Consider the following 6,992-nt stretch of genomic DNA (forward strand, 5'->3'; position numbering starts at 1 on the left):
TAACACAACAAACTGTGAAAACGTCCAAGCGGGGGTGAATACTTACTATAGGCACTGTATACCTCATAAATATAATGATTTAATGTAAATATTTTATTAAAGTTTGTATTTCACCTGTTGCCCATTTTTAACACGCCACAATTAATTGCTATTCCCAAATTGAGCAGCATCTTCAAAATCTGTTATGGAACTGTGCATTTGCTCAAAGCACATTTCACAATTTGATTATATCGCTTTACACAAAGACCGAAGAAGCTGTCTGATCTTTTCTTTGTCATTCTTTGCTTATTTGGTAGTTTCCATTTCACAATTTGAGCAAAATTATTTCGACTGACTCAGAGTGCAATTTATATATATATATATATATATATATATATATATATAATTATACACACAGTGTCGAGAAAACGTTTGTGAACCCCAATGATAATTATGGAAATTCCATAGTTTTACCATGATAGCTTCCTTGAATCAAAACTTTTCTTAAATATCCAATAGGGTTTATATTAACCAATTCCATGTCTTTTGAAACAAACTGATGTATGAATTAGACAAACAATGAATAATTAAGATTCAGGGTATGTGAAAATAAGTGAACCTAAAAGGTTCACATACTTTTTCACACACTGATATTTAATGTTGAATCATATATATATATATATATATATATATACACACACACACACACACACACACACACACACACACACACACACTGCTCAAAAGATCTGCCTCAAGCCTGACCTGCGAGCGTGAAAAGAGAATTATACTAAATGCATTCATGCTTCAATCTCGGAGGAGCTACTATAGTGGTTTACCATTTCTAAAAAAAGTCACGCTTCAAGATGAAAGATCACAAACTGTAGCAGTACATAATTATGTGCAGCATAACATTATGTGTAAGCAGATTTCTTATTTTGACTTTCAGAAGAGACAATTTGCAAACCATCTCTCTTCAGTGATTGCATATTCTAACAATATATGGTTAGTACCTCTTTAGGGACAGTAAAGACCCCGGAATCACTTCTCCAGAGCTAATCAGACAGATCACGTAATTCTGTCACCAGGTCAGTTGCACGGGAATCTAGTATAAACCTGGATGAGACTTAGTTAAAGACCTCTTGACCTGGTAAAGCACGGCATCACTCAGCCCCATAATACATAATTTAATTACTATCCAATAACTAACTAGTACCACAATCATATAATCAGGGCTTCTGTTTTTCGGGTTTAATTGTATTTTTCTGTGCTTATTTTTAGCTATTTTGGAGTTTTATGTAAATGCTTTTTTTTGGAGGCCTTCGTTTTTGATACTGTATGAAATCAGTGTTTTCGGTTACTTTCCAAAGTGCTTGAGCGTTTTTGGGTTTTTTTTTTTGTGTTTCAAAATATGTACAGTAACTGGACAGTACTTGCACACTTAAGTTGTACCTTCTTTCCTTTGCCGTCTTCCACAACGAAATCCCTATGGTCATGGGCACATTCTTCTGGGGTTTTTCTGTATAGGCATTTTTGTACATTACGCCACAATTCTGTTTTAAATCCTTAACTGTAATACAGCTTTAAATCCCGCTAACAAGCCTCCATCCTGATTGTAATCTCGTTTTAAATCTTGCAAGCGGAGTCTCCAATAGAAATGTAGGAATGTGCTGTCACTCAGTAGTTGGGGCAGGTTTAAAGTATTTAGAACTAATAAATGATAGACACAAGTCAGGAAGGTAGGACATTGCCCAGCAGCAATGTATTTAAGCGGAAATGTATTTATTATTATTTTTGTAGTAGGTTTTATTTTTTTTTTAATGTGAAAAATGTAAAGTCAACATGAATAGATTAACCATTTCCACAGTTTTTACTGTGTTTTCCTGTGTTTACTGGCTCTCCACCAATTTAATATTTTTTGTATCAGGGGTGTTTTAAAATCAGAAGCCCTACTTATAATTTAATCAGATGTCTTTTAATTGAAGCATCAGAGCAATTTAAGAGTTCAGAGCATCACTAATGAGTGTTCTTCGACAGTACACTTCACAATTAAATAACTTATTTGAGATAACTTGGCCTCGTCCACCACAGTGCCCCTTACCTAAGCTGGTTTGTTTAAAACAGATAAAACATAAAAATAAAAACGTATGAAAAGGATTTAGGCTCTAGCAGACAGGACAAGCAGCCAATCCAATGAGCCTTCTGCAAGGTGGGGTAGGGTAGGTGGAAAACTGCAGGTATTTAGAAAGAGTGACATTACAAATTAGGCACGTCTTACTTAGAACATCAACACAAGACAAACTGGAAAATAACAAACGTAATACCGATCCACAAAAAGGGAGACAAAACCGAACCAGGTAACTACAGACCAATAAGCCTGACTTCAAGTATATGTAAACTTATGGAAACTATAAGATCCAAAATGGAAAATTACCTATATGGTAACAGTATCCTGAGAGACAGTCAGCATGGTTTTAGGAAAGGGAGATCGTGTCTAACTAACCTACTTGACTTTTTTGAGGATGCAACATTGAAAATGGATAATTGCAAAGCATTCGACATGGTTTATTTAGATTTCCAGAAAGCTTTTGACAAAGTCCCGCATAAAAGATTAATTCTCAAACTGAACGCAGTAGGGATTCAAGGAAATGCATGCACATGGATTAGGGAGTGGTTAACATGTAGAAAACGGAAAGTACTGATTAGAGGAGAAACCTCAAAATGGAGCGAGGTAACCAGTGGTGTACCACAGGGGTCAGTATTAGGTCCTCTGCTATTCCTAAATCTACATTAATGATTTAGATTCTGGTATAGTAAAGCAAACTCGTTAAATTTGCAGACGACACAAAAACAGGAGGAGTGGCAAACACTGTTGCAGCAGCAAAGGTCATTCAAAATGATCTAGACAGCATTCAGAACTGGGCAGACACATGGCAAATGAAATTTAATGGAGAAAAGTGTAAAGTATTGCCTGCAGGAAATAAAAATATGCATTATAAATATCATATGGGAGATACTGAAATTGAAGAAGGGAACTATGAAAAAGACCTCGGAGTTTATGTTGACTCAGAAATGTCTTCCTCTAGACAATGTGGGGAAGCTATAAAAAAAGGCCAACAAGATGCTCGGATATATTGTGAGAAGTGTTGAATTTAAATCAAGGGAAGTAATGTTAAAACTTTACAATGCATTAGTAAGACCTCACCTAGAATATTGTGTTCAGTTCTGGTCACCTCGTTACAAAAAGGATATTGCTGCTCTAGAAAGAGTGCAAAGAGCAACCAGAATTATCCCGGGTTTAAAAGGCATGTCGTATGCAGACTGGCTAAAAGAATTGAATCTATTCAGTCTTGAACAAAGACAACTACGCGGCTATCTGATTCAAACATTCAAAATCCTAAAAGGTATAGACAATGTCGACCCAGGGGACTTCTTTGACCTGAAAAAAGAAACAAGGACCAGGGGTCACAAATGGGGATTAGATAAAGGGGCATTCAGAACAGAAAATAGGAGGCACTTTTTTACACAGAGAATTGTGAGGGTCTGGAACAAACTCCCCAGTAATGTTGTTGAAGCTGACACCCTGGGATCCTTCAAGAAGCTGCTTGATGAGATTCTGGGATCAATAAGCTACTAACAACCAAATGAGCAAGATGGGCTGAATGGCCTCCTCTCGTTTGTAAACTTTGTTATGTTCTTCTTATGTTCTAATCGTTTTCCAGGAATGTGGTTTACAGATTGAACATCGTTGAGATATCTGTAGTCAGGAGAGCTTCTTCCTGAGTTTTCTGTATGCCTCTTTCTTAACAGTTTAATACTGGATCTCCAGATTTTCCTGAAAAATTTAGCTACCTACTATACTGCACATCCACAGTACAGGTAAAGGACTACCGATATAAAAATGTAAGTCTGGCATACATTGACAGAAAAAAGATGCCTTCAAATACCTAGTTTTATACTCTCAATATCTTGTGCTAAAAATCATTTTTAGGGTCCTCAAAACTGGATATCGGTCCTCTTGATTTACTGTATGTACTATAAGTCAGTGTGACAAACGGACAAATGGTCAAACAGACTCAATATACCTCCAGATTATGCTCAGGGGTCGGCAACTCACACCGACACGCACGTCCGTGGCAGTGAATACGTGTAACACACACATGTATGCAATTGTATATAACTTCCGTTTTGTTTGTCCGTGGACAATGTTTTTTTTTGTTTTTTTGTTTTTTTAATGTCCGTCACCACTAAATATATGGTTCCCATCCCTGATTATGCTACACTCATCACCGTGTAACAATTTTTTTTTTTTTTTGTTCCTGGGTAGTAAGTGTTATTTCCTAATTGTTTATGCCTCAAAAGTATAGAAAATGGCTATTATTCCCCACAAACTTTGCTTTTGTGACCAGGACAGTGATATTTTGAAATTTACCTATTTCCAATGAGAAAACGGGCGAATTTGTGTCTTTTCGTTCACATAAAGTCAGAAAAAAACAACATATGAATCCAAATTAACATGTATTTATACTAAAGTAATACAAAAATGACTACAAAAGATTTAGAAGTGAGTAGTTTTTCGAGATTTACGATTATACTGTAAATCACTTTCACAAATCAGCCCCCAAATGTAGTCTCCCATCATGTTCTCGTTATACTGTCCTTGGTAGCGGCGTTCAAAGTCCAGTATATCCTGGTGGAAGCGCTCGCCTTGCTCCTTTGGGGGTTTTGGTTTTTTCTGTGTTAAATGTATTCTAGAATTAGTATATTTTAAGTTTAAGAACAAATTGAGACAATGGAGTATTCATATTTAAGGTGAATGCTATCTGTTGCACACATGTGATAGCTATACAAGGTATTTCACTTCTACTAGTTTAATAAAAGAAACAACACATTGATTAAAACATATGTTTTTCCTTCAGCAGAAGAGGTAAATGTCAATGCTCGAATTACTGGGGTGCTGTTGTGGTGGGGTCGATCCCTTTAAGTTTCTCCACATAGTTTTATTTCCAAATGTCCTTGAACATGTTTTAAACCGACAAGTATCACTTAAAACAGAAAAGACCCTGTTAAAGACGTGTTAATTGTATGATGACATTTCCTGCCTTGTATATGCAGTTTTCAGTACCAATCAATGACAATCTGAAAACGTATCTGCACATTTTACATAGGCTGATGCTTATATGAAGGAAGATTAAATAGTCTTCCTTTCATAATTAAAGAAGTGTCAACATTTCATTTGATCAGAAATGGAATACGATTTAATCTTATTACAGCTTGATCCATGTCTCAGCCTATACTGCTGACTCAAAAACAAACTCCAGCCAAGATCAGCAAAGAAATAAAACGCATAGTTATCTAATTTAGATTGTCAGAAGAAACTGTCCCATGATCACTGACTGGCATCGAAAAATGGAATAGGCAGGAAATTTCATCATGCAATTAACACATTTAAAACACATTGAATTGCTACTGTGTAATGTAATGACTCCACTCTGAATATCACCACGAGTCTCTGCATTCACTTTCAATATGATATTAGATCAAACATTGCCAAAGTGAAAATACAAACCCTAGAGCTTCCCCATAGCTTGGAAGTTATTTACAATTATTATTATTATTTATTTCTTAGCAGACGCCCCTACCCAGGGCGACTTACAATTGTTACAAGATATCACATTATTTTTACATACAATTACCCATTTATACAGTTGGGTTTTTACTGAAGCAATCTAGGTAAAGTACCTTGCTCAAGGGTACAGCAGCAGGGTCCTCCATCTGGGATTGAACCCACGACCCTCTGGTCTAGAGTCCAGAGCCCTAACCACTACTCCACACTACTGTCCCAGTTTAAGGACTTAGAAATCTGGTCACCTTACCCTTAGCAAGTTTCATCAGGATTTGATATGGGGTTCTCTAGATAAATAAAAAACAAACAAAAAAAAGTGTATCTTACTGTAAACGGTCACTATTTCCCTTATATTCTGTGCGCCTCCAAGTCTGTGACATTAGATAAGACTCCAAATGCAAATTTGAACAAAGGGGGCTGAAACCATTTACTGTCTTATGTGGTAAAACAGCTGAAGGTTATTGTATTAGACAGCTGTATTGACAGCCTTTGCATTGCAGGAAAATGGCTATACATCTTCCATCATGGGTTAACACAACTCTTTCTCAATAAAATCCCACTGAACAGCAATGGCACTTTTCGTAATACTTTGGTTAAGCATGAAGTGCCAAATGTTGGATTGACTATTAGCAGGAAATAGCACTTTTATAAAAAAAAAAATGCAGGCTTTCATTTTTTACACAATTCACACTAAGTTTTTTACACAATCGATTTAATTAACCTTACTTCTCATACCTGCTCCACTGCTGAATCGGCACTATTTCTACAATGAACATACTGTGCGATGTTTCTGCACTTTGTGTGTGTAATATGCAACTGGGATAGCATTAGCAAGCTCAAAATCTAACCTAGAAGACCTTAATGTACACAGATCTATGAATATGCATCTGTGTGTAACTGCCTACAGCACTAGCAAGTGACATGAGACACATCCAGTCTGCTGGGCAGAATTAAACAGCATTACTTACTGTTTGTTTAGACCCAGGGAATCAGATCAAAAGGGGAGGAAATTAAGCTAATAATTGATCTTTTAAGCAGAAAAGGGTGAAAGTGAACATTTACACGTTTGGATAATTAATAAAAGTATGTTGTATTCTGAAGATTAATCCAAATGAGGCATGCCAGACCCAACTCCTTGGTACAGTAACTTTAATATAGTGACTTATAAGACTGGTGTGTGGAAACGACTGCAGAATATACATGGTCAACATAAGAAATTGCTTGCAATCCGCATAACATTGTTGCAGAGATGCCAGCATTTATTTGTAGCTAATTAGTATTATTTTTAGCACCTGCAAACTAGTATGTCTTGGACACCTACTTCAATGGCTTTATTTGTTTATATATATATAAAACCAGTGTATCCCTACTGTGTATTCGCTAACAT

General features: G+C 36.2%; 1 protein-coding gene across 2 annotated transcripts in view; it reads right to left on the reverse strand.

The window, feature by feature from the left end:
* LOC117409262 (kelch-like protein 5) overlaps positions 1 to 6,992 on the reverse strand; it is a 125,282-nt gene that overhangs the window by 117,141 nt on the left and 1,149 nt on the right. The window lies entirely within an intron of this gene.

This window comes from Acipenser ruthenus, chromosome 2, assembly GCF_902713425.1.
Source record: "Acipenser ruthenus chromosome 2, fAciRut3.2 maternal haplotype, whole genome shotgun sequence".
NCBI lineage: Eukaryota > Metazoa > Chordata > Actinopteri > Acipenseriformes > Acipenseridae > Acipenser > Acipenser ruthenus.